The following is a 27904-nucleotide window of genomic DNA, read 5'->3' as shown; positions in this document are numbered from 1 at the left end:
TGCAGAGCACGCCGCTCAGACAGGTGTTCAACAAGAACTCTGTAAAACATGCAGAAAGGTAAAATAATTTGTAACAGTACAATTTCAGGAGTTTTTAGTGGAACCGATTGAAGCTGGCAGTAATCCCGGGGCGAGGAAACTACTAAGCCGCGGAGCAGCTGTGAGGGAGAAGTCGTCAGCGGAGGGGACTCCGTCGCATTTTCCCTCTAATTAACGTGGATTGTCCAGGTGAGTTAGCTACCTGAGTTAGTTGATTAGCATTGAAATTTCGCTTCAAAAGAATTCAGTTGTGTGTGATTTTTACTTCACGGAATGTCGTACAGCAAGACCAGTCAGGATATTGTGTGTGACGTTAAGTGAATATATTACAGTTGATAGCAATGAGCTGTTTAGCCGCCCACTCCTATGGGCTTAATTGCGACCTAGAAGCAAAGCGCTACACGGAGCACTACAATGATAGCTGCGGCTGCAGTTCAGGTAAAGCTCACGAAGTGATTTGTATATTTGCATTGTGCCAAAGCTTATGTGTTGAAATAAAAAAATGAACTGAAGACAAGACAGAGGAGACCGTTTCATAAATGGTAATTGTAGTTAATGTAATTTATTGTTTGCTCCAGTTGGCAACGTTGAACCTCCTCGTCTGCAGTGGAGATCATCGCCCCTGCGTCTGGATGCTGATGTGTGGATGCACGGTAAGACGCAAATCACACGACAAGAGTTGTACTTAATTTGTATTCTCTGAGGTCTCAGGTTTATCTATTTAATGGCCCCACACACGCACAAAAACCGATACCTTAAAGGACTCCAAGACTGGACATAAAACTGATTTTGTGAGACCTAAGAGTACCTAATAACTTAAAAGGAGCTTTCAGAGGAACTGTAACTGATAAACTTACCACCTTTTAGGAATTGAAAGGGATAAACTCAAAGGATGAACAGAGAGCAACTTATACACTTAAGAAGATACATTTATTTATTTATTTTTGCATGAACATGTATCTGGTTTCAGTTATGCCTCATGGTTTTGGCTGTAATTGAACTTATTTAACGTAAGTTGTAAGAGGAAAGAGGAAGTGTTTTTGTTTAAGAGAATGTGCATTTTGTGTAGGCTGGAGGTCTTACTGGTCTTTACAGAGTCTGCTACTACCAGTCTCCTTGCTGAATATTAAGACAGCTATGCCATTTGACAGCACAAAATCACGTCAAATGAGGTGCAATCAACAAGCTCCAAGACTGCTAGTACTGTGAATGAACAGAGCCCTGCATGATAATGCATATGCAGCTGGTGTGATGAGTAACTGTCATGAGTCAGTATTCTGTGTTAAGTTGTGCATTTGCAATCTCACCACATGACCCGACTTTAATGTTGAGGATCATCTTTGGTAGTGAGTAGGTACTGCTGTTGCACTGCTGACTATTTTTAATAGCATCTTAGGCATCCTAAATGTTATGCTGGAGTTTTATTTGTGGAATTTGTTCAGCTTTAAATTCTATGAAGACGTGTCGTTTTACAAAGACTCATTGATCCCGAGGTGACTTCATTCTCTGGATAAAGGATTTGCTTTCTAACCAACCCCAGACAGTCTGTGTCATTGGAGAAATGTCTGACTTTCTCACTGTTAGTACATGAGCTCTTCAAGGATGTGTTCTTTCCCCTGTGCGCCAATGATTTCAAGAGTCACAGAGCAGAGTTTCTGTTTGGTTAGGTATCAGGATAACAGAGGCTTCGTTGGCCTACTCAGAAATTAGACCCCTTAAGTGAAGGTGAATATTTGGCCCATAAACACAGTCTTAAATCATGGTGCAAGAGTAGCAATTTTGAGATTAGTGTTGATAGGACTAAAAAATGGTCATTTGTGCCAAAGAGGACTTGAGTGTGTTGTGCTGATGGTCAACTTGTTTGTCACTGTTGAAAATTATGTTTGTGTGGTATGGAACGTTCCTTACAATGCTACAACAAAAGCAAACCAGTTTCATCTTAATAGCCTTTATAGTTTCAATGAGTCGGTCAAACTTGGAAATTTGGTAAATAACCCTGACTGAGTGTTGTAACTGAGCATAGTTTGGTCACCTGAACTTTAGACTTAGGAATAAGCTGGTTAGAATAGTTGACATTGGCAGCAAAATAACTGGGAAGCCCCAGATGAAGCTGAATAAGCTGTATACTTCTAAGACAAGCCTTAAGCACCCTGACAGACAGTTGTCATCCTCTGTTTCCTTGCACTGTAATGTGTTTTTTGGCAGCTAAAAATATTTTTAAGTCTGCTTGTTGTTCTGTTTTGTTTTATTTTCTTAATGTTTTATGCTTTGTGTTGGGTATATTTCTGGTAGGTTAATTTGCACTTCTGTAGTGTACTCTTGACTGTTGTTTTAGTGATATGTTGTTACCGCATTTGTTCTATTCTATGTCAGACCTAGAGAATTCATTATTCATTAGTAAACAGACCCACTGTTGACTGGGATTTTATCACATACTGTTCATTCTTATATAGAGTATTGAGAATAGCAGAGATGGCTCAGGAGGTAGAGTGGGTCTCCCACCAATCAGAAGGTCAGTTGTTCAATCCTTGGCTCCTCCAGTCCGCGTGCCGAAATATCCCCAGGCAAGATGCTGAACCCATAAGTGCCCTCAATGGCATACCACTGGTGTGAATGGTGAATGTGTGTATATGTGTTAGAAGGCTGAATATGTAGAAAAAGTGCTGTATGAATATGTATGTGAATGAGTGAATGTGACCTGTAGTGTAAAGCACTTGAGTGGTCAATAAGACTAGAGAAGTGCTATGTAAATACAGTTCGTTTACCATTTACAATGTAAAATGGCTAGACAGTGAGATATTTTTAAAAAATATGGCTCAGTTATTTGTTAAATGTCAAACTCCCAGGTCCCTGAGGTGTACAGTTAAGAGAGTAAGATTTTGTTTAAAGATTAGACACAATTAAGATAACCCAATATAGACCTGTTTTGTATGCATTCCTCTAAATAACAAATAAGCATTTTAGACAGTGCTGTTGTTCATTTTCCAGGTTTCTTCTAAGGGACACATTAAAAGCTCATTTGGACATGATTAATATTAGAGGGTGAGGTGGGGAATAAAATATCCACTGTGCTCCTCAGAAATTTAAGCCATCGTCCCAGAAGACATTTTAACCAGTGGGAATTTACAGGATATGGTCTGTACTAGATAGGGACATTCTAGAGGAGAAAGCCAAAAGCTTCTTCAGGAGAGTTGAAATGGGGGTGAGGAAGGAGAGGTGAGAGGCAGCGATACTGAGTGAAATGAATTTGTGAAAAAAGTTCATTTCTGTATAAAAACAATCCAGTGATAGTTGTCTGTAGTTGTTGTTGTTGTAGCTAAGTTGACATGGTTTCAATAGTGTCAGATTGCTACAATGTAAACAAATATAGAATAAAGAAAAATGGGTTTGAGGAGATTATAGCTGTACCTACTTGTAATTGATATTACCACAGCACATTTAATGACCTTTTACAGGGTCTTACTCTTCTGATGGCTGTAATTTCCTCCACCAAATAGACTGTTCTGTTGAATCAGATTAGCAAAAAACATTTCTGACTAATCTTGTTTCACACAAAAGTCAAATTTAATACTGAGCTCTGTATTGACGTAGAACAATCTCCACTTCAGATCCACTTTAAAATGCACTCTGGATAGGACTTGTGGGATGGGAGAGCAGTCAGATCACAAAAAACACAGTAGGTAATTGTAGCTGTAATTATTCCTGAGGTAGGGGTGAAAATTACTCACATATGTGCTCTGGATGAGATTAAAATCACCAACCAGCACAGGTAATGTTAAAATCACCCCTGGAGAAACAAATCCAGTCCAAATGGGGTTTCAGCTACAGAAAAAAAACATGCTGGTCCATCTCCGATATATACAATCTAAAACATTTACATGTATGTGAAGCTTGGTGTAATCTGGAAAAGTGGCTAGAGCAGCATTGTCTGTAGCAGTAAAGCAACATAAGCCGGTGGAGTCGGGGCAGGCTGCAATAATAGCTAATCAAATCAGCTCTTCTCATTTCACTTTAAAAGCAATGAACCTCCTCAACATGGTGTTTTCATTTCATGGCTGCGGAGTTACTGCACACTGTTTCCTAATGGGAAGGGAGCAGTTAGAAGGACTGCTAAGAGAAAATGGCAATTATTGTCCAAGGTGCATAGCCTGAAGCACAAAAACCGTATACACCACCTGAAATTGCAACTCAGATATTCTCTCCTGATGTCAAAATGTCAAATACTCTTTCCTCTGTCCTGATGTTTCCTGTCCAAGTTGAATTTATATTTCTCAAAACAGTAACAGCTATGGTGTCCATCCCATTTGTACAGCAGATAGCTTTGATTAACCAGCTGTGGTTAAGAAAAATGTCTCAAAATGGTTAATAGACTGTGATGCGCTCTTCTGATCATTCTGTATGACCTTGTGGAATTGTTTGCCATTTTGTGTGAAGAAAAGAACAGATGATGCTGTACTCACACTCACCAGCACAGTCTGTGGTTGCAGTAGCAGTAGCTGTGGTACATAGCTCATAAAGGCAATTAGGGTACTTTAAAACCCTTAGCTCCTGATTGCTGCCATTTTCATCAAATTTGCAATTCTTCTTAGAGTCACAACTCCATCATGTTTAGATTCACTGTGAATTACACTCACCAAGGATATCATTATCTCCATCGCACATACTCGTCCATAAACCTGCGTAAAAATAAAAAGAACCTCCAAACCTTGAACTTTCTTTAGTATCACAGTAATCCAGTGATAGTGGGGCTACAACATCTCCCAAGTCTGAGGGAAGATTCACAGTGTCAGACAGAAAACAGTGGAGTTAGAAGATGAGTGCTTGTGTATGTGTGTGCGCCCACACTAACTAACATGTAGACATTAACATGTCACATGGTGATAATCTGGTTTTGGAACACATGCTATATTAAAGATTTTGAGATGCTTTTCTTAACCACAACTCTAAAAATGTTTTCTCTGTTAAATCAAAATGTTATCTGTGATGTAAATGAGATTGTAACTGAAGCTTTCTATATTGACCATCAATGGATATGTCAGTGGACATGTCTCACAGTGCATTCTAGGACCACAGGTTTTAATTGATGGCCAAAGCTTTCAACACATTGTTAACTTTTGTCAAAGATACAGTATGAAGATCCTTTAAATACACAAAAAATGGCATAAGTGTAAGTGCAATTTAAAGGAAAAGGTTGGTAGCATCTATTTTTTATCTGTGAAAAAAAAAAAAACCTAAACTAAATCCAACAATGTATTAGTCCATCTATCAGTTCTGTGACTTGCCTTTTTTTTTCTCCGCAATTTTCTAGCAGCAGCAGATTAATCTACATTTTGTGCTTTAGAGAGTATTTTGGGGCAGCAGGACAACATATAAACTATAGTGTCTGTGTTCATGATAATGGTAAGGAATGTGTCACCCAATTAAACACTGGCTCACTGAATATGTTTTTAAGGTTTTGGATAACATGGAAGTCTATGGCACAGAGGAATAAGAGAAATCAGGCTTTGATTACATACACAGTACTTAGTAAACTTAGCCAGACGCATGCATTGTTGGTTTGGCACTGTTCATATTATTTGTTGACAATAAGCAAGATATAGAATACCACAATAGATGTATCCTATTATTCTGTGCCGGCTCATCTACATAACCACAGCCTCAGGTGTGCCATTCCAAACAAGACCTTGAGATTTGTTAATCAGCCTGTGTTTGCACTTCAGCCAGATTTGCACCAGCATGGAAATAAACAATTACCTTGAGGCAGCAATTTACATTATTGATGACACCAACAGTGCTGCATGTGTCCATGTACGCTGTGCAAGTTCATCTTCTGTTTTGTCAATTTACAATCTCACTTTTAATGAGTTGTGCAGAGGATCTGATTTTTTGGGGGGGAAAAGCTAAAATGTGTACAGTTAATTTGACTAACTGAGAGTGCGTAGATAACAGTATCTTCTCTGTAAAATATCAGCAGTGGGTGAGATAAAATTCAAAGAGAACCACACAGCGAAAGTATAACCCAGAAAATATGATACTATCTTCAGCATTTTATAAAGATGTGTGTAACTAACATTATCATTTTAACTTTGGCAAGGTTTGAAAAAACACAATAGTATCCAACTTAATACTAATATTACACACGTAGGTTAGCAAATGCGCTGTTAAGGTCTAAATTGTATTTGGTGATTTTATGTTTCAGTTTGATTTCAGAGGACATATATCACTATTTCATGTGGTGTTATGTTCTTGGTCTCATTAGGTGTGAGGTCTGCAGTTGGACCAGTTAGATTTGCTACATTTCCATTTGTCAAATCTAACTTGTATAATTCACATAGACTTGACACTGGTTCTCTTTCTGTATGTTTCGAAGGCAACTTGACCACAGGCTTTATGCATTTATGCACACGCAATATGTATATTATTTTTACAGCCACTCCAGGGCTCCATTCTGGAGGCAGGCAGTTAAGGAATGTGCTCTTAGCTGGCTGTAAGGCTGTATGAGGCAAGTTGGTCGAGGACTGAAGGCCTTGGCCCACTTTGATCTAAGTGACAGGCCTGAGAAAAACATTTGGCTTTGACGGAAAACACTAACTCAGGGAAAAGTGCACCTCATCCCTTCGCCCAGGCAGAGACGTACAGTGGCTGTCTGTACGCTTTAACATGGTCTGTTTCCATCACCAGCACTCAGAAACCACACGGTGAGCAAGGCAAAAGATTTCCTGTCAGAGAGAGGAAAGTACGTGTGTGCATGAATGTGTGTGTGTGTGCACCTTTTTCTCACCTCGTGCCTCACTCTCCTTCCACTCCAGCTTCTCAGGGATTTCTTAATGACGTTCCACTTTCAGCTTTCCTGTGACCCGTCAGTCATTAAAGTTAAAACAAAAGCACCGCGCACTTGTCGTTTAACAGCAGGGCTCTTCAACTAATGTTTTTTCCGCTTCCAGAAACACTTAACCAGCAAATAAATTCCTCTTTCAACTGAGCAGATGCATCCTGCAAAAATCACTTATCTATCATTCTTAAATGGTTATCCCAATCTCACATAGAGCAGTTGGCATCCTCTTGTTAAACAGTCACACTTCCTTTTTTCTTCCCTCTTTCACCCCCCTGTGGACCACAGAAGACTGCGACAAATGTCTTAATAGCTGCATTTGTTCACTTCTCCCTTCCACAACGTCATGAATTTTAAATGGCTCCTGTTTAATTCACTGCTGCAGAATGTCTGGTATTTTGCAGAAAATGCTGAGGGCAAGCAGTCTCTCTGTGGAAGGTAAGAGGCAGCGCTTGATTTGGAACTTGCTTTATCACTCGGCACACGCAAAAATCTCTGCTATTCAACAGGTAATCAGAAATGCTAAGAAAACCTGAGGCAAGTGGGAATATCTCAGAGGCAAAGTCACCTTGAGACCTCCATCTGGTGGAGCATATGCTCTGTGTGTACCTGTCTGCATGGAAAATAAGCAAAGGCCTGAGAGCTGTTGCATTGTTATTCTTTTTTTACTGCTTCATTCTGTCTTCCACTCTTTCCTTTTTTACACCTGCTCTCTGGTCTCTTCTGCTACATCTCAGAGCCTGATCATATCAAAGGTTTTTCATCTGAATAGGTTGAAGAATTTACTTTTTTTTTGCCTGTACTGTTCAGTTTGGCAGTCATGGTATGGCTCTGAAGTCATGACAAAAGAGAGGGAGTTGGGTTAAAGGGCAAATAACTAATTTCGACAGAGCATAACAGTTAACACAAAACAAACAATACCACAATTATGTAGTGATGTGTATTTTCAGTAGTGAAGATTTGTGTATGGATGAGTGAGATGTGTAGTGTCAGATGATGTTAAAGGATAACGCCAATGTTTTTAAACCATGTTTTTGGGTATAAATGATTGATGGGGACAAAAATCTTTGGTCAGTGCAATGTTGAACTGGAACGGTGTACCCAGCAACTGCAAACAGCTGCTGCAGTGTAATGCAATGGGCAGTTGTCTATGTCAAAGTACATCCACTAAAGTGCTTGTCTTTGTCACTGACAGGCTCAGTGGCGGTGGCTGACTGCCACCTTGTTGCCTCTGCTGTTCTTCTACTGTGCTGCTCCGTTTTTAAGTTGATTTCTGCTATTTAGTCTTATCTATTATTTAATATTTCTATTAATGTACATTGCTGGGCCTGAGTAACAAATTTAGTTTCCCCCGTGTCAGCATGTTGAAGGACAATAAACAAAACTTGAACCTTGAACCTTGAACCTTGAGATTGTTATTGTACATGTCAGATAACATTATGGGTAGGATCCCCAAAGAGAAGGAACTTTTTATTAAAAAGTAATATCCATTTTGTGGAACAGTGAATCTGCTGGAATACTGCTCAGAGAGTTAGCTTGTTTGTGTTGTTTTGGTTGCAGAGGTATTCAAATGCGGTACTCCAGCAATGCACGATTATGCAAGAAATTAGTTTTTTGTCAATGGAGTCTGGTGGTCCAGTAGTGTTTCTGATTAAACAAAAAGGTTCTTGCTCTTTAATGGAGAAAAGTCTGTCTCTGTAGCAGTCTTATTCATAATGATGTCAGAAACTTGAGTGGGAGTACATTAACACCTGGACAACTGCCTGGTTGGTCTACATTTCAGCTGGACACTCTGGGCCCAGGTGCCTTCTACAATTACAGACATACAACTCATAGTACAACTAAATGTAAAAGTGAGTAAATTAGTTGTCTTAGGCTGTCAATTCGGCTGTGTCCACTGGGCTCCAGGTGGCTTGCTGAGTCTGGCAATCTTACAGTGCATTTAACCATCACAACTGAGAAGAACAGGCTGAAAAACTGGCAGCGGAAGTCACAGGAGTCCACTGATCAATGTGTGGATTCTCCTTTATTCAGTCTGCTGTTTGCAGCTGTCTGTCTGCAGATATCAGTCTTGAAACATAAACGGCAGGAAATTAATTGACATGCAGACTTTTCTGCTCTCTGATTATTAAAGTGGAGGTTTTCCTCTACTTAGTTGAAGTATCTGGCACTGACAGTTCATAGCTCTGTGGGATAAACTGCATATTTTCAATGAATATTTTGAAAAACAGCCTTGCAGGTAGTGCTGATTCTTATTACGAATGCTCAACTATTTTGCATGTGAAGTCCTAAAAAAATCTGATGTTTAAGTCCTTTTGCATTTTGCGAGAAAAAAAGGAAAATCATGAATTGGCCTTAAGCTTGAAAAAAAAAAAGTTGAGATTTTACTTTTTGGTCATATTTTCCAGCTTTCAAGTATCTTATTTATTTGATGGTGTTAGAAAATTGCCATTCCAGCACATCTTCATTAATGTTCAGGTTCACATCTTGATCCTGTCTCCCCTCTATCCTATAACTAACCTTTTTTGGTATTCCTACTGGGTGATAAGAAATCATCATACTCGGCATGAACATCACTCCGGACCTGATTTTGTAATGCTAGGCTTTCCAAGCATGAGGGACTGGTGCCATTATGCTCAAACTCTTTGTGTGTTTCGTCCCTTTCTTGTATTTGGCTCAGATTTCATTCACACTTCATTTGAACCACAGCAGTAGAATCCTCTTGGAAGAAGACTGTGAAGCATATTTTGTCAGTGTTATTTGGTAGCACTTGACTTTGAGTGTCAGTGTCTTTCATCTATCCAAAACTACCAAACAAGCATAAACTGCTCCTTACATGGCTGATTTTCACTTACACCAAGCATTAGCTCTTGTCTGGCTGAAACTTCTTATTTGGTAAAAGTATGCAGTTTCAGCCCATCAGTTCTCAATCCTCTGAAGGCCACACCATATCTGTGTGTTCCTTTTAAAGTGTACAAGTGTTGCTTATAACATCCATCAAGGGGAACCGCCAAACATTTGTTGGTTTTGGGGACTTGTAATGGGAATTTTGGGCCTATTATAGACTGAATATTTACTCCACTAATCAAAAAATTAGAAAAAGCAGCTGCTGCAGTCTGGGAGTCTAGTCCATACTGAGATTGCCAGGTGGGATTAAACTGAAAAATGTGGCTGAAATGTGTACCATGTAGATATTGTCATCCATAAATCAGTCATCTTAGCTAGCTTCACTGACAAAGACAATGAGGTGCGTTGAATGCTCAGAAAAGCTAGAGATTAGACATTTGGCCTCATATTATTTTAAAATTACATTTACACCACTCAAGCTGGAATTATGCTTCTGTGAAGATACAAGCGACAGTGGTGTTATAACCTTAACTCTGGAAATACAGTGGTTGTATTACCAAAGGTATATATAGTGCCTGCCACTCAGGCTTGCTACCAGTTTGTCCCAGTGGCCAAAAAAACATGTTCCCCATAGAGAAAAAATGGATTCTATTCTACAAGCACACCCCTTGGGGCACAGCAAACCAACTCCTGTAGAGGTACTTCTCTGTGTGACTGTCTAACACTTCAGATCAGATAAGTCTCTTTAAATATAATGTGTCACTAAGAGAATCAAAAATGCAATGCATACAGATATACACATTTCTAACACACACACTCACACGCAGACTTTTCTCTCTGTATAGAGACACTTGATACAATAGTAATTGTTTTGTCATGCTGTAGTACACTGTTTGGAAGAGCTGATTGATTTTTTGTTTTCACACTTCTGAGAGCAGAACTTGCTGGTCTCCACTTTCCCTGCCTTTCACAGAGGTTGTGCATTAAAAAACCTTCAGCCATATTGCCAGTTAGGCTGAAAGAGAAAGTTTGGGCCCTGCTTACATATTCTTCAGGCGTTTGTAGAGTTAGTTGTGATGAATGGTGCCTTAGATATACCACCTATCTGTGTTCACCCTGCACAACAGGAGAGTATTATCACTCTGTTCCTAGCTGGTCGAACACACTCCCAGTCTGTTCCAGACATCATTTTGCAAGCCGAACACATTCCGTTCCATCACATTTTGTTGTGGCTATCAGATAATGGGGCTTTTGTGTGAATCAGGTGTTGGAATGTCAAGATGGATCATTACCTCTCTATGGATAGATTTACACCAAATCCCACAGGATTGGGAAACTCAGAAAACCCATTTTGGGTGACACTTTCTAATAATCCTCAGTAAAGTAATTTATTAGCTATTGTGCTCTTGTTGAAATTGACTGTTCTTGTTCATTAGTCAAGTTTCCATCCAAACTTTAACCAAATTTCCAGAATTCCAATTTCCATATTGGAATAACTATGTGCTTCCATTCGTTATTTTTATGAGAATGTGCTGTCAACACCAGTCAAAATTTTAAGCTTTCTCTAACCATTATCAATGTAATCATACTCTAGCTACACTTTATTTGCTGCACATAACTAATGGACCAATGACAATTTTACTCTGTTTATTTATTTATTCACATAGATCATTGTAGATCGTTAGGCTGTCACTGTTGACCAGTGCTTGGTGGCATTGTAAGATTTCTTATACTCATTTAATGGACTCCACCTTATCTACTTTATTTTTGAATGTCAGCTTGTATTTAGTCTCAAAATGGTCATTTAACAAGTAGACCAGAGTCACAATAACTATACCAATATTTGTGTGTTGCACTGTATTCACCTGAGCATTATACATGAGGCAGAGTCAAGTAGTCTTTATCATACATCCTGAACAGATCCTAAGCACAAAAATCCAACAGAACACAGTATACCATACCCACTGTATACTGCATACCAATTTCTAACCCAGCTGTGGCACCCTGAAACCGTCTGAATTTGCAAGTCACATTTGAACTTTAATTTGTCCAGCAGACAAAGGACTTCCATCTGCCAACTGTGTGCCAAAGAGGTCCTCAGATCATAAAAGACAGGGTGAAATATGATGAGTCTGTAACTAAAAAATTCATTGGTATTGATGCATAATTTAAGTTTAGGGTGTGCCAATGGAGCTTTAAAGTCCTGATTTACTCCATATTTCTGTGGAAGAGTTAGATGTGTCTTATCCCTGTTGAATTGCAAAGATAAAAAATTAGATGAAAGCGAGGGCACATAAAACATCCATTGACACATACAGTCTTAAGGTAGGTAGGTGATAGAACATCTGGTTTCTAACATCGTAGTCTACACTAATTTGGTTTCAAATCCCATCTCCAGTTGAAGCCTAAAACCAGTCGGAGCATAATAATTGTATAAAACCTATTTGTTTTTGCACATTCAATCTAGATAAATGGATGTTTACCTTTAGATTGTGTGCGCCATATCAATGCCGTCATTTAGCCTTCCCTTGACCCAGGCAAAAACCTGGATGTGCTGACAACTGCAAAACCTCAATAGGTGGATTGAGCCAGTAAAGCAGGAACACTGCTGCCTACTGCAGCTGCAGGAAAGTCAGCGAGCCGTAAGTAACAGCTTGCCCTTAGTGAAGTTGCCATGGACCCATGGGGCCTCATGCTAGAACCACTTATATGAACATCATTTCTTTTTAGTTGGCATGTAATCATTTAAGAGAATTTGAGGCTGTCCTTTGATAATAATTTATTGATGAGTTTATTTTGATTTCATTGGCATATTTCTGCACAGCAACAAATATGTACATTTCAGTAGTTGTTAGAAGATGCTTTCATTCAGACAGCTGCCTCAGTGTTCTTTTGCATGTCTGTCTAGTATCATTCTCTGTTAACACCAGCCAGTGTAACATCACCAGCTGTAGGCTATAATATTCTCTCATTTGATCTCCATGGCTGTCATATTCTCTTGACCACCTCTCATGTTAGACTTGGACTGCTTGTATTCATATAAAGAGGTGTTTTTCAGCATAACCTAAACCATACCCTTTTTACAGAAAATACATGAAAATATTAATACATGAAAATATTGTAAATAACAAAATTGTCCTTTAATATGACTATGAACTGACGCTGCTAAACATATTGTTTGCTGATTTCTGACAGCAGGACTATAAGACTAAATTGCCTACATGAGTACAACAGGTAGCCTTTATAGCAAGTTGGGGCCATTCATTGCATTAAAGACCACATCTCATAAATATTCACCACCTTAAAAAACAGGTAATAATCATGAGATTTAAAAAAGTAATCTATGATGAGCTTGTGCAGTTTTAAAGAACAGACACTGTCATCTCTGCATACACAGAAAGTATGTACAATAAATTAACCACTATAAGTCCCAGCTACATCTACTGGGCAGCATATCTTATCATTTTATGAACTTACACCTAAATGACTGATTCGGAGCTATTCTTTATTTGAATAAATAGTTACTCAAGGTTTTGTTATTTAAAAATATGAAAAGTTTGGTGTGATGTGAAACATAACAGAGAAACGCAGTTCACTGCACCAAAAATCAATTTGACCATTTTAAGTGCATATTTAAATTTTTCTATTAATTTCCCATATTTGAGATGTATAGTACATAGTCCTAGCAAACAGTATGCCTTGTGTACTACAAATGAATGACAGGAGAAATAATTTGAATAAAATAAAACTGCAATGATTTGGCTATCAACAGCAGTTTCCTTTTTGGATTCAGAATCTGAATTAAACATTTGTTGATTGGCAGAGGAAAGGTGCACTGAAGGCTGGAAGATGTTTTGCACACTGTAACTGAACAAGTGAGGGTCATGATGTGTCTGCAGTGGTGGTACTGTGTCTGATGCAGCCACTTCAGCCAGTCAATTCTAACGTCTGCTTCATGTATGAACATATGAGTGGACTTTTCGCTGAAGCCAAATCCCATGTAGGTTTTGTTCTTGTGTTTAATTCACCACAATGTGGAGCTGTGTAAAAATAAAGTGTAGATTTTCTGTTTCTGTGTATAGATATGTCTCTGCCATTGACATTACTGTCACATTTACAAGAAAACATTTCCTTTGGATGGATGGATGGACTACAAACAACTGATTTACTGATGATTTAAAATAAAATAAGTTAAATTTGAAGATGGCTCATTATAGGGGTCTTATTTTACACAGTATTTAAAATGGATCAATGGTCACAAAATAGGCACAGTAGGCATAAGATAAGCTACCAATTCCAACAAGTGGCTGTGTGTCTGATGTCTACTGTGTGGCTGATATGTTTGTTTACTGAGGCAGTTAACCTTCACTATCAACAGTTGATCCATTCAAAGCTTGGTATCGTTAAAAAACAACAAAGGAGTGCTAGCACTCTAAAATTCTGCTTTCCTGTTTAACTATGTCCTCCATATTTGCTCATTCCGTAGTTTTGCACAACATACTGCAGGTCCAGCTAGCTTGAACACAGGCACTCACAGGCAAGTTGTCAAAGAGTATGACCTTGCTCACAGCTGACATCGTATTGCTCACAGCCAAACTGTTGGCTGTGCGGATGCCCCTGCCACAACTTGCTCCTCTCTCACCCTAGGAAACATTCTCTGTGAGGACCTTTACACCAACAGAGTGCTTTCTATGATGGGGCAGTTTTCTTAGTGTCATGCTGGCGAGAGATCGCAAAAAAAAAAAAGAAAAAAATGGAAATTCTAGGGGCATGCTTTATAAAATACAATTAAATGCTGCAACAATTCAGTCCCTTGATGATTTCATACATTTATTTATAATTTCCTGTGCAAGACAAAATGTGCTTATTTTTACTACTTCACAGAAAACAGAGAATCTGTGATGGAAAAATCACACTTTATCTTACACAACACATATGCGCACTAAAGAACTAGCAGAAACAAACAAAACTTATGGTACAATGTGACAAGTGATTGTGGATTTATTACTGACTTAATTGCAGTTTACTCTTACTGATGACTAACGGTTGCAGAAGTGAGTTAACTATAGAGTTTTAATTACACTTATCTAAACAGCTGAGTGGTTTTAGCAACCTGTCAGGCTAATGTTAATATCAGTCTCAGTTGTTGACTAGTATATGCCAACTGGTGCTCTAAAGATGAGAACAAAGGTAGTGGTCAGAAGTCAAGTTATTTGCTACAAATGATGGTAATTTTACTCCTGCAGTTGCTTTGGTAGTTGGTGATATACTTCATCAGTGTATAAACTTAGACAATATTTAATACACAATAAGCAAGAGCAAGACAATTGCCTGTTTGTTTGGTCCACATGGGGTTATATTGTGATTTGTGAGAAAAGGGAGCCTTTGTCCAACATGGAGGGAGCACAGCTGTTACAGTTTAGGACATACAGTATATTATATACATTGTGAGGCAGCAGAGCAGGAGTTAGTCTTGGGAGTTTGAAGGAATAACCACACAGGACACAGCTCGTCTTCCAGACTCCCAGAGCCTGTATGTACATGTCCTCAATAGAGCAGCAGTGGAGAGAGTGTTATTAGAGGCCCTGCTGAGCCTTGGCTCCTGATCCTCAGCAGGCTGATTACGTCTACTCAAAAAAAAAGCCTACAATTGTCTCTTCTGTCCTACCAGCAGCCACCTGATAACAGTACTGTGCCAAGGCAATACTCTTTCCTAGAGAAACCACATGTGAAGAAGAAAGATACATGGTGTCTTATTTTCTACATCCCTTCCTTATGGTTAATTTTCTTTTTTCTTTCTCTGTTCTCTGTGGGGCATAATATGACGATGTTGGGCTGTTAGTCTGTCTGTCTAGCAGATGGGTCAAGATCACTGACTGGTATAACATTTGGTATGGATATTAATGCCCCCTAGGAAAGTTACTCCTATTGATGTTGGTGACCTCATGATCAGTTTAAAATTTCCCTTTGACTGACACCTTCACACAAAATCTCAAAATATCAGAATTTCTTTTAAATTATCCATCATTATTCATGGTATTCATGAAGGAATCCTAATGTTTTGATGACCTTTTCTCTTGTACAAACACAAGGCCAACCTTTATATTTGTAAAACTACATGAGATGCTATCTTTTTCTGTTATGTGAGCATCTTAGATGCAGAAGCCCTGGAAGGCAAAGAAGAAAAAATGTCATTTAGATGTGATAATCTTACAAATTGACCACAAATTTTTGCTAACTAGCACTCCCTATCTTCATCTCAAAAATTAATTATTTTTATGGTCAATAAATAAATTTAAATGGAATCAATAGACAGTGGAAAAAAAATTATTCTATTTTTTTGTTTGAAAATAACCAAAAATGCAGAAAACCCCCAAAAGATGAGACAAGTGGGCAGTAGTTACAGTAAAGCTGCACTAACAAATATTTTATAGTAAGAACAGACGAGAAAGGCAATTTAATGTGAAAGTGGTTATTCCCATTGACGAACCAAGAATTATCACAGAGTCTGTAGTTCCCCTCAGCTCTACAGAGCTTTTAAGCATCTTTCAGTGCAGGGTTTTGGTTTTACTGCCTGCAACTTCCCGCAAGTTTTGGTTCAGTTTTAGCATCCTTATCCTCATTTCCAACAGCAGCAGCAGGCTGCAAACTTTTCAGTGAAAAAACTGTGATAAGCCCCATTACCCCAAACTAAATGGCAGACAAAGTCAGCAACACTGGTGAACATAGTGGAACATTTAGCAGCTAAGGAGATATTTTTCTTAGGAGTTAGTCCTGGACCTGGCTATAGGAAGAGTGGAAATTGGACTCACCGGGTGGTCAGAGGTGTATTCTTAAACCTGCAAAGTGGCAAAATTGATGAAAATGGGCATGTCCTCATGACCTTTTACTAGTCTTCAAAATGGACACACAGACTAGTTTTATACTTTCCCAAGATTAAATGAACACACGCTTTTTTCCCATCTCGTAGTTAACCTTTATTTAGTTAACCTGGATAATTTTGAACATGCCTTTTCACTTTTAAATTCAAACTTCTATTATGATAAAAGTTATTGTTGAATCAGACAAATACCTCGGTTTAAAATCAGACCTTGGCTGTTTGAATGAAGTGACTCTTTGGCCAGTGGTGCCAGCACTGTAGTGTTCAGTCCTCACACAACAATTCACTCAGAGGGGAAAATAATGTCTATATTTCCAGGAGAAATAACTTGAAGTACTGAAAGACTGTTGGCCATTGTGTGGGCTAAATCTGATTGATTGATTCACTCTTTCACTGTAAAGTTGGGTGACAGCTGCATTTGTTTGCTACAGTCTGCAGTTGTCCATTTCACAGAAGACAAAAGTAACAGGTAACAAGCCTGTTAAAATTCAGTAATAAAAAGTAATTATTTAATAATGTCTAAGATATGATATGGAGTATACCCTGAGTATACTCCATATCATATCATATTGCTGTATTTTTTAACAGGTTATCCAGGTTACTGATTATCTGTGCAGGAGTGTCCTTCACAGACAGTCTGTCACATCTGTACCATAATGCTCACAGTGTGTGGCTGTGACAAGACACTGATGAATGCTGTTCAAGGAAATTCAAGGATTCAGACATTGTTGAGTCAATTATAAAGGTGCAGATGTCCTTTTACAAGTTCAGCAGTTTGAGCCTCTAAAACATTCACTTTGCTGAGATGACCATGGGATGTCAGCACTGAAACAGTAACAAAGGTTATGAGGGAAAAATAGATACACTTTTTCACAAGGCAATACAAGTTGTAATATTTTAAATGCATTTGTTGTCACTGACTCAGGTGTGGTGTGCTGTGTGAGGCATTCGCACTGTGGTGTCTAAAGCTGATTCAGGAGATTGGGATTTCTGATCATGCATCCCTTGATCTGTAAAAAAAAAATACATATAACAGTTACTTTATTCTGTGTCATATAAGTGTGAATTTATATATACAATACATACAATACTATACTATGTATACATAAATATATGCATGTGTGTCATTCTTATAGGTATTCTGTACAAGTGAGTTGGCCGGGTTGCAGTGTTGATTAATTTACTTCTGCTGAAACAATCTAAATGTAAATTGGACCTCTCTATCTGTGTCTCCCAGACTATAATGAGAAGAGAATTTAAATGACCTGGTTGCTTTTCATCCATTCTGACGCAAAGTTGAAATTTACAGAGAGACGACTTCTGTGTAAACAGAAAGAAATTATGTATAGGAAAGGGAAAACACCTCACAGGCTTTACTGGAGACCTACAGTGTAGAGTTTTGTAAGGATGGTGGTACATAGCAAGCACTTGGTAATGGTTTGAGAAGAGCTATTGCAGGATCACTTGTGTCTCCAGTTGATGTCTCTCAATGGACTCTAGAGAGGAACTTTTGAGTTTTTACGTCACCTGAAGGCCAACACACTGGTCCTTTAAGCATTTACTATTCTTATAGATTTTTACTCTGATATTTATAATGATTAATGATTAATTGCTTTGGTATTTTAGTCTGGTATATTTAGCCTGCTCATGATTAATTGTTCATTTTGATGATTAATGCCAATTCCTCAACAGCTGATTGATGATAATGAATTACACATATTTTGCATACCAAGTAATTATTGCTCAGCTCTGATTTAGATTGAATGAATGATTGATTATTTCTGTGATTCAGTTTCCATTCATTAATTGGATTGGATTCATTGATCAGTCAGTTGTTGATTAGTTTGTGACATTGGGTTTCATGTGGTCATTCAACCTATGGATGATGTATCATGAATACATTTAAAATCTGTATCAGCATTTACATACATATCATAATTTTGATGTCAAGTTGGTCGTTTTGGTTGTTAGGCCTCTCTAACACTATTATAGTGTGAAGTGTAAAGATCATGACATCTTCTATGGCTTACCACCTGGCAAAAGAATCTCTTCATGCCAGCACTGGCCATTGTTTTCCAATGGAAACAGCAGGGACACAGAACTCATTGCTTTGTGTATGGCATGAGGCTTAGGTTTAATTTTCCATTTCAACTTTGTCACAAACCTTTAAATATCCAACCAATAGCCTGAATAGAACCTGTGTGGACAAAAAGGTTAATGCAACCAAAATATTCTTGATTATCAAGACCTGTCCTCTTCTCGTAAGATATATTACCAGTACCTATTTCTCCTTTTGCAGTGAGCTTTCCAGATCACTCTGATACAAGCACAGCTCGTATTGGTGATCACAAAGTTTTTTACTTGGGGTTAGAGGAGATAAACTTAAATTCATCAGGTTGCAGCAGACAGGACTCCAAATGAATACTAATGTTGCTCTGTTTTGCGGAATGCAGACATACATGACTATCCTACCAAAAATAAATGAATGCAGCTTTAAGTTTGATTGACAGGTTGCAGATTGTTTTGAAAGTCGCTGACAGTTATTTTATTCAATACATCTTTAAAATTTGAAGTGCTGCTCTATTTACGCCATTTTCAGCCAAAGTATGTGAAGTTTTTGAGGACAAACCCTGACGATTGTAACATGATGGCTACTACCAGCATAGGAAAGCTACATCAATATAATGCCAAAATGAATGAATTTAACTAGTCTGCTATCTGTATTTCTGTGCTGAATTAGTTAACTGAATTTTTTTTAATGAGTCAGTCAGTCCAAAATAAAGTTTCCATTATGTTATGGCCTTACAACATAATATGAAAAATATATGCTCTGGACAAACACTGACATTTCCTCAGTGCTGCCATACTGACATGCTGCTTTACCTGTTGTTTCTTGGATTCACTTTGTTTTTTACACAACCAAGTAGAAAATGGTGATTTTAAATCATTCATCTAAGAGAAAACATAAAATACCTCAGATTATCCCCCATTTGACACTATCTGAGGCCAAGTCAATAAACATTTTCAGTGGGAAACCATCAATAAGCTGTTAGAGGGTGTGATGGACTCAGCATGGGGCAAAGGATGTACTGAGCGCTGGCTTGAACTCATTTGGGTTTACTTTATATTTCAGTCTTCACTGTCTGACACAATACACCTGACCTCTTTCCCTCTATTCATTTTCTCCATCTGTTTACGTTTCACCTGGAGTTATGTCCTCATCACCCTTTCCTTTTGTCTTCACAATAACTCTTCTTCCCCAACACTCCCACTGCTTTCTGACAATACACACAAACACATATGGATAAAATCTGGTCCCAAAATCAGTTTTACTGAAGTTTAGCTCATTAATGTGCTAATTTGGTTGAGAAAAAGAAAAGTAGTAGTCATACTGTAGAATAAAACCACTACCACCACCAGTAGTAGTAGTAGTAGTAGTAGTAGTACTGAAAGTATGTTATTTCTCACAGATTCACTTATGGTTATAAATATATGAAGGGTACCATTTCATCTCTAGCCCCAACAGCCACAAGGGGGAACAAAAAGCTCATTCTATGGTCAAACTAATTTGGACAAGCAAATTAGAGGTTGTGCTTTATAAAAAAGTGTTCATTAAATCACTGCAGGTTTTACAGGAAAACGACTTCCAGGATGGAGATTATCTACTTGGTTTTGGCAAATGCAGATTGCTGGTTAACTTCATCTCCTCTCTTAAAGAGCAGTACACAGAGTTTTTCTATAGAATCATCCGGCAATGTCTCCCATTGGATGAGACGGTTCTCAAACAGTTTTAGATCTTAGTATCCACACAGCAGAGCAAAGCATCCTGCTGAATTTTCTGTAGAAAAGTGTTGGCATCACAGTTGGCACACTGCAGTGGTTCTATATTTAACTGGTAGAATACAGAACACGTTGCTGATTATTACTTTCTTTCCTGTGGGATACCTCAAGGCTCTGTTCGAGGCTGATTATTTCTCAGTGTAGATTCTCCCAGTTGGCAATATTCTCTGTAATTTGTAATAGTAAAATGTTGTCTTTGCACTGATGACAATCAAATTTACATTCAATAATCTAGATTTGTGTAATATTTTACAGGATAACACATTATTTTGATACCGTCAAGGCTCATGAAAAGATACAACACCAACAATGTTTTAGTCTCTCAGTACTTTCTGACTTTCCTAAAACAGCTTGAATTTCCAAACAGGAAGAAACTGTGCTTTTTGACAACTATTTTTACCCATCGATTACACTTTACTGAGCATTTATGGTACTTGGACAGTTTGTGGGTGGCAAAATAAATTTAATGGTAGTGAAGGAACCTGTCACCCAGTGCAAGAGTTTGGCACATTGACATGGTTTTAATAGCTGTGGACAACAGTGGCGCTCCATGACACAAAGGAATAAGATATGTCAGACTTGAGATGCACACACAATACTTGTCCTTAGGATCTATTCAATAATGGTATTGGTGTTTTCATGGGATTTGTTCATAGTATGAATAATACAGGACATGATTAGACAATATTTTAAAAGATAATATTTACTAATATGCCAGCAGTTAAAAAACACACATGCTCTACTCACCAGACATTTGGCTGTATATGTCACAGAAGCCCTATATTTCCTTATCTCATGTTTTAAAAGCTTTAATGTTTTTATTACAGTTCACAGGTGCACTGACCCAGTTTTTCCACATGGATCAGTGAAGTTACTTCAACACCAGACCCCACTGTCATTTTAATTTTCTAAAAGATGTGGAAACTTCCTATCATAACTACTGCTGTAGTTTTTAAAAGTGGTGATGAGAGGCCTCCTCCTCCTCTGACTGGGGACGTTTGACTCTGGTTTGCTGATAAATTGCAGCTGCTATTTGCTCCTCTCTCTGTGGGAAGAGACTATGAATTCACTTCATTAAAATTCCACCGGGGAAGATGACACCTTTTATTTAAGGTCCCCCCCCACCCACTCACCCACCCCTCTCTCTCTTTCTCTGTCTTTCTCTCTTGCTCCCTCTCTCTGCTCTTTTTCTTTTTACACAGGGGAGATTGATTTGAATTTTAATTTGCCAGCACAATGTCACAGCGTCTGTTTGTGAAATGAGGTCAAGGAGCTCAAGTTGTTTTACAGAATCAATACTAGGGGATGTAATGTAATAAAGGAAAAATGCTGGACCTTGCCAATACCCACATGACTTCAAATACAGTCTTCCTATGGAAATATTAGTAAAGATATCATGCTGATATAACCAAGGTCTTTTCATCATTTGCCTCTTTTGTCAATGGGAAGCCTCATATCAACCTCTATATTTTATTCAGTGAATATGAGGGCAGCTTGTCTGAATGACTGAACCACCGACAGAGAGAATACAGAGGAGGATTTCAAGGAAAATAAGGCGTCTACCACCTTCATATGCACCAGCAGAGGCCCAACCTATGGGATGTGTCTGTTGTGAGTTGTTGATTGAAACAGACATGCTCGGCTAAGCTTCAGAGAGCATCTGGCGGATTCACTGATTACTGACTTCATGAGGCTTTCAACTCCCACTTGACCTGTGGTAATTCACACACATACACATATACACATACACACACACACACACACACACACACACACACACACACACACACACACACTGGTATACAGTTGATAGTCAGTGTGCAGTACTCTGCGGCTTTGTGTCTCATTAAATCTGATCCCAGTTTACTCTTTTCTCTATGCTGTGACAGTATAAAGTTGTTGACAGTTTGTGATTACAAGGTACTCCATAATATGTACTCCTGTCTAGTTGAACTACACTTTTTATTGCTTTTAATTTAAAAAAAAACACAGATTAGGATACATTGTTTTTGTGAGGCAGTCTGAAAAGGCTAGCATTAATTGTTATTTTTTTTTGTAAGAAATGACTTCATCTACAGGAAGTCACATAACAAAGACCATGCTTATGAGTTGGCATACACTTATCAAACACTTCTAATCACCTCTATTATTGTCACTGCTGCCAGGCCCTCCTTCTCTGCTACTTGTATTATTTTTCTCAAACTGACTGGGCATTGTACGGTGTTGCTCTTCTCAGATCAAAGTTCAGTACATTAAACTCTGCAGGAAGCAAACACAAAGGGAAGAAATTTGGCAACATTTTTGTTTTCATTTGCTCTTTTTTTCTCCTTCGTTGCGGGGGAATGTAGTACTTCTGATTACATATAACAAATGCACTCATCAGCGTCATAAAAGGAAACACAGGGAATAGATTAATCATCTTTGCCCTTGGTGCCCTCAAACCAGCATGCCACAGCAGGCGGACCAAACCTCACCAAAAGAGGAGCAATTGATCCAGAAAGAGAAGGAAGAGAGAGCCTACCTCTGGCTGATGTTTGGTCGCAGGAAAGTAAAATGAACGGAGTAAGACTCTGACTCACTCAGCGGCAGGAAATCAGAGACTGTTGTGCTTATACCATTGCAGAGACTTATTTCCAATACAATATCCAGGCTATTGTACTCAATGAGCAGACACTGTTATGCTCTGACAGAGCAGAGGAGTCCAGTGGGGTGATGTGGTTAAATCAGCGCAGTGAAGATGGATGAACAGTGTTTACCAGATGTTGAGTTTTTGACGTTGGATGTCGACCATGTTGTCTGCCCAGAGAATAGACCAGTGTGTACGTGTGTTTGTTGCTGCATAATGATGATAGAATTGATCTTGAATCTTGAATTTTGATTAGAGCAACTGCACATAGAAGCATTTTGACACTGGCCTCAGCATTTAGTACTGGTAGCTTTGTGGTTATTCTGTGTAAGGTTTACAGAGCAAGAAAAGGCAGGATGAAAAACAGGAATGCAATAAAATAGATGATGAGATGAAATTAAAGAATTCATTAAAGAGAAGATAAGGTAAAATGAAACTAAACACGCTCATAAAGTGCTAACACTTTTAGGAAACATTAATCTCATTCCCTCCCACCCCACTCTTCCATTTCCCCAACGCACACACTATTTTATATGTGTTTCAGGTGCTGTTTTGATGGGAAAACTCGATTACTTAGTTGGTGAGATGAAGAAAACTTTTCATCTTCAGTTTGTAGCAGAGTTCATCTCTCTAGGCTTGGATTGCAATCACTGAGTGATTGTCTGACAAGGATATGATGTGAATAGTAAGCACTGGCCTATACTTTTCATCATTGTTAACCACAGTGGAGATTGACCTGGACAGAGATAGGCCAGAAAATATCTTGGGGGCTGCTGTTTGATCTTCACAAGCAATAAACAAGACTCAAAGTCTTATTTAAGTCCTGCTAGCACCCCCTAGAGGCTGCAATCATCATTACACCCCACAGTACAACTGTTGGGCAGAGTGAATAAAATGCTGATTGATTGATGTTAGGGCCTTAGTATAGTAAAAAATATTTTATACATGAATCCACATTAATATCCATCTGCCCACTGAAGCAAAAACATGATGTTCAAATGTGAAGCCTGTAATCCCTCCGTAATTAATACGTTCAAACTCCCTCTGATACAGTTTCTGACCAGTGCTTCAACTGGCCAATCATTTGTTCCCTTCACCCTTCACTAATCCAACCATGCACTTTTGCGTCCATTCATCTCTTTATCTCCAAGTCTTCCCAGTGTTGTCCCTGCTGGCACTGGTGTCAGGAAGAGTTAGAAGTATTCCTTTTGAATGCCACTCAGCCCCAACTTGTGCAGCAGCCATTGAAGATTATGAGGGCCCTCATTAAAAGATGATGTAAGACCACTGGAAGGCCAACGTCTCCTTATATATCTCTGTCTTCTCTTCAGACACTCACTCAATCACACTTTTACATCCACCCTTTCCTCTTTTTATGCTTCCTATAATCTGAAACCAGAGTATGCTAATAGAACATGGACAGTGTTGTATTTTCATTAGATCTAATATGCCTTGTAATGACTTGTATTCATAGACAAGATGAAGTACTGTATTGCGAGTTACCGCTGGCACTAGATCAGTTCACAAGTCAGACATTCGTGTCATACTGAATTGGTCTGTTATTGCATTTCAATCAGAATTGTAAACTGTAGCTGTCAGATTGTCGTGCATTTCATATAATTTAAATTGAGCTGACTCATAATGCAATGTGCATGTGAGGAAATTTTTAGCAGCTGACCTTGGCAGTGACTTCAAGGTTGTCATGGCTGGTCTTCAAAAATGAACCTACTCATTCTCTACTGAAATCTGATACTGAAATCAGACAAAATAATAATCAGGATAGATAAGAGAAGAACAAAGAACTGTACCTGTATGAGGATTTGATACCTATGCAGATTCCTTTTGATCTGTACTCATAATTCTCTGCTTCCATCTGGTTTGTGTCAACATATCCCTCCAGATCCACCTAAACATTGTTAATTAGTTGTCTTTATGCATTCATGTGCAGGACAGCAGTCAAAACCCTTTCACATCTTTTGTCAGAAGAAGTCCTTGCTTCATTCTAAAATGAGCCTTTTTCATAGCAGACATTTTGACTTGGCATAGCAGGAAACCAGTTTCATTAACAATGAATGAATTCCATCAAGTTTTACACTAAGTCATACCGGTGAGCCAGAGTTCACAATGCCAAAGCCCTACAACTATCTCATCTATTTCAGTTGTTGATATTATTTGTTATTAAATACAAATATTGCAAAAGATGTAAAAACGGCAAAGAGATATTAGGACATTTAAATGACTTTATTTTCAGTGTTTACAGGTAGTATAGGTTATCTTTCTTAGTCTTCTGCCACCATCCACACTCATAGTCTCTATTCTTAATCTCTCCTAAACAATGGGAAATAAAAATATGGCAAATGACTGTCCTTGTTTTGACAACTGTCTGACAAAGTAAAAGTAGTAAGTAAAGTTGACATGCTGACGTGTCTGGATTATAATTTGTTTTGACAGATTAAGGCAGGCTGCTGCACGAAATGCCTGTGGTATAGAAGTTCCTGTCAGTAGACCCTTGAGCAACAGGCAACATTAGGAGCGTTATTGAACACATCTCCTCCAGGCCAGAAATGTGGTGTGGACACTGAGGCTACAGCCTGGGTAGTGAATGAGCCCACAGGATCAGACCGACAAAGAGAGCACATTTGGACAGAAGAGACGATGATTACATGAGAGCTCATCCTCTTTGTTGGTGACTACAAAATGTTTGATTTGGGGTTACTCAATTCAGATTTATTTCCATAGTGGCTGTCACTCAAACATGCAGTGTGCTTCACAGAACAAGATCAAAATGGCACAGACAAAAAGGTAAAAACAAAAATTTGGACATAAAAATTACAAAAATAAAATAATGAAATAAATAAGTAAACACAAGGGATAGAAATAAGTATGAAAACTTATGATTAAGACTTTAAAAATTAAGGCTACAATTGACCAGGCAACTTATATAAAAGTCTGTGAAAAAGAAGTCTTAAGGTTTCTTATAAAATGTCTACAGAGGTGGTGTCTCTCAGATCTTCAGGCACACTGCTCCAGAGACTAGAGCCACAGTGGCTGAAGGCTGACACTCTTTTTTTTTTTTTTTTCCTCATGAAAGCCTTGGGATGACTAAGAGGCCAGCTGTAGAGCATCTAAGAGATCTGCCAGGAACATATCTAAAAGGCATGTCTGAGAGATAGATATCAGTTCTAAAACTGATGGGCAGCCAGTGCAATAACTTTAAAATAGATGTTATATTTGCTCTCTGTCTCATCTTCATCAGTTCTTCGGCAGCAGCATTCTTAACAAATTGTAGGCAGTCAACAGCTTTTTTTTATGTAGACCAAAGGAGAGCATTGCTGTCATCATGGCAAGAGATTATGAAAGCATATTAGTTTGTCTGTGTCTGTGTTAGCTGGCTGCATTGCTGACTTTTTTTCTTCACTTGCAAGCAAAGTAGTGATGCCCCATTGTCCAATTAAACCACTACCTTCAGTATTTAGCTACATATATAACTTTTTAATGGTATTTCTTCCCAACAATTTTGTGGCCACAGTGCTTCTCTCCTGACAATACTCCATGCTCACTTTTTCTCTCAACATTATATTTTAAGTGGATCCAAATGCCAACCCAGCCATCATGTTCTTTTTCCGTCATTGTATGATGTTCAAGCTCCTACAGCTGTAGCATTAAAGTGCATAGCTAAGTCTAACCTGGCATGGTTGACAGCATGGATGGACTGCTGTGTAGTCACTGGGGTGATGATTTTTGTGTGTTATAAGAGGAATGTAAAGTGCAGCTATTCAAATAGAGACATTTAGGTTATGTTGTTGTTGTTTGAAAAAACAAGATAACCAATCAATGTAATGTTGTCCACTTTTTCTTCAGCAAAATTATAGTTTTTATTTTTAAAATCAGTTTTTGTCACCTCATTTTTCATCAACAATATTAAGCCAGGTATTGTTAAATTACTTAAGTTTCATTTTATCAGCTTCTCTTTGCTCCTCACAAACAAGCAAGATTCCCCTGATGTCTCTTGACAAAGCTGCTAATCCTCAGTTATGACAACCTTTACCGTGTGCTCTTTGGTAGCACTTGTAAAGGAATTAGAGGAGATAATGTGATTAGCCATTGCTGAAACATACCAAAATGTTGATACTGATTTACTCCCACTAATAATGTAAATTGTTAAATGAAATGGAACTTCTCTGGTCCCAAAAATATTTGTCATATGCTCATGTCCAGCTCATTTTTGCTTGAGACTAGTTTTAGTAAGAGCAGGCAGGCCACTGGAGATATATTTAGTATATATATAGTACAGTAACTGTAGCACAGGTAAAAAATCATAAAATTAACACACCAACTGACACACCTTGTCACATTCATTTCTAACATTAGACTCTTTAAGTTACTGGTCATACTGGACCAAGTAAGGCTGTAGTGACAAAATCACAGTGTATTAAATTGAGCAAGGGTACTTTTTAATCACTTTGGGGTATAAATTTTAGTCATGAATGTGATATTTTTCCTTTCTAAAGTACCAGTCTCTCCTTGAGTAGTATGATTGTCAGAGTCCACAACCTATTATTCACACATTTCACATATTGCATTTATTTGAAAGCCGTAAGCCTTGTTGCCAGTCCCTTATGTTTAGCCATGTCTACTATTGCTGTGGGTTTGATTTGCCCAGGTTTAGAGATATAGATCTATAAAGATAATATTTACAGCATATAGATATAAAGCAAAGCTAATCATGTTGTTACCATCAGGTGCGTTGATGTCTGCAACACCTACTACTGCCTGTTGATGTTGGGAATTTGTGGGTGGTGCAAACGTCATCTATGATGTCCAAGTGCTTCATATTTCT

At 38.3% G+C, this 27904-nt stretch overlaps 1 long non-coding RNA gene across 2 annotated transcripts; it reads left to right on the top strand.

The window, feature by feature from the left end:
* Positions 1–27904, top strand: LOC108881551 (uncharacterized). 2 transcript variants are annotated; one of them, XR_001960640.2, is made up of 4 exons: positions 1–228; positions 372–477; positions 618–692; positions 27807–27904. It is a non-coding gene; the product is annotated as an uncharacterized LOC108881551 (long non-coding RNA). The 2 variants fall into 2 exon arrangements; XR_001960639.2 differs by lacking the exon at positions 372–477.

This window comes from Lates calcarifer, linkage group LG24 (assembly GCF_001640805.2).
Source record: "Lates calcarifer isolate ASB-BC8 linkage group LG24, TLL_Latcal_v3, whole genome shotgun sequence".
NCBI classification, from domain to species: Eukaryota; Metazoa; Chordata; class Actinopteri; family Centropomidae; genus Lates; species Lates calcarifer.
The sequence above is the reverse complement of the archived record's forward strand: the minus strand, read 5'-3'. Positions and strand labels throughout refer to the sequence as shown.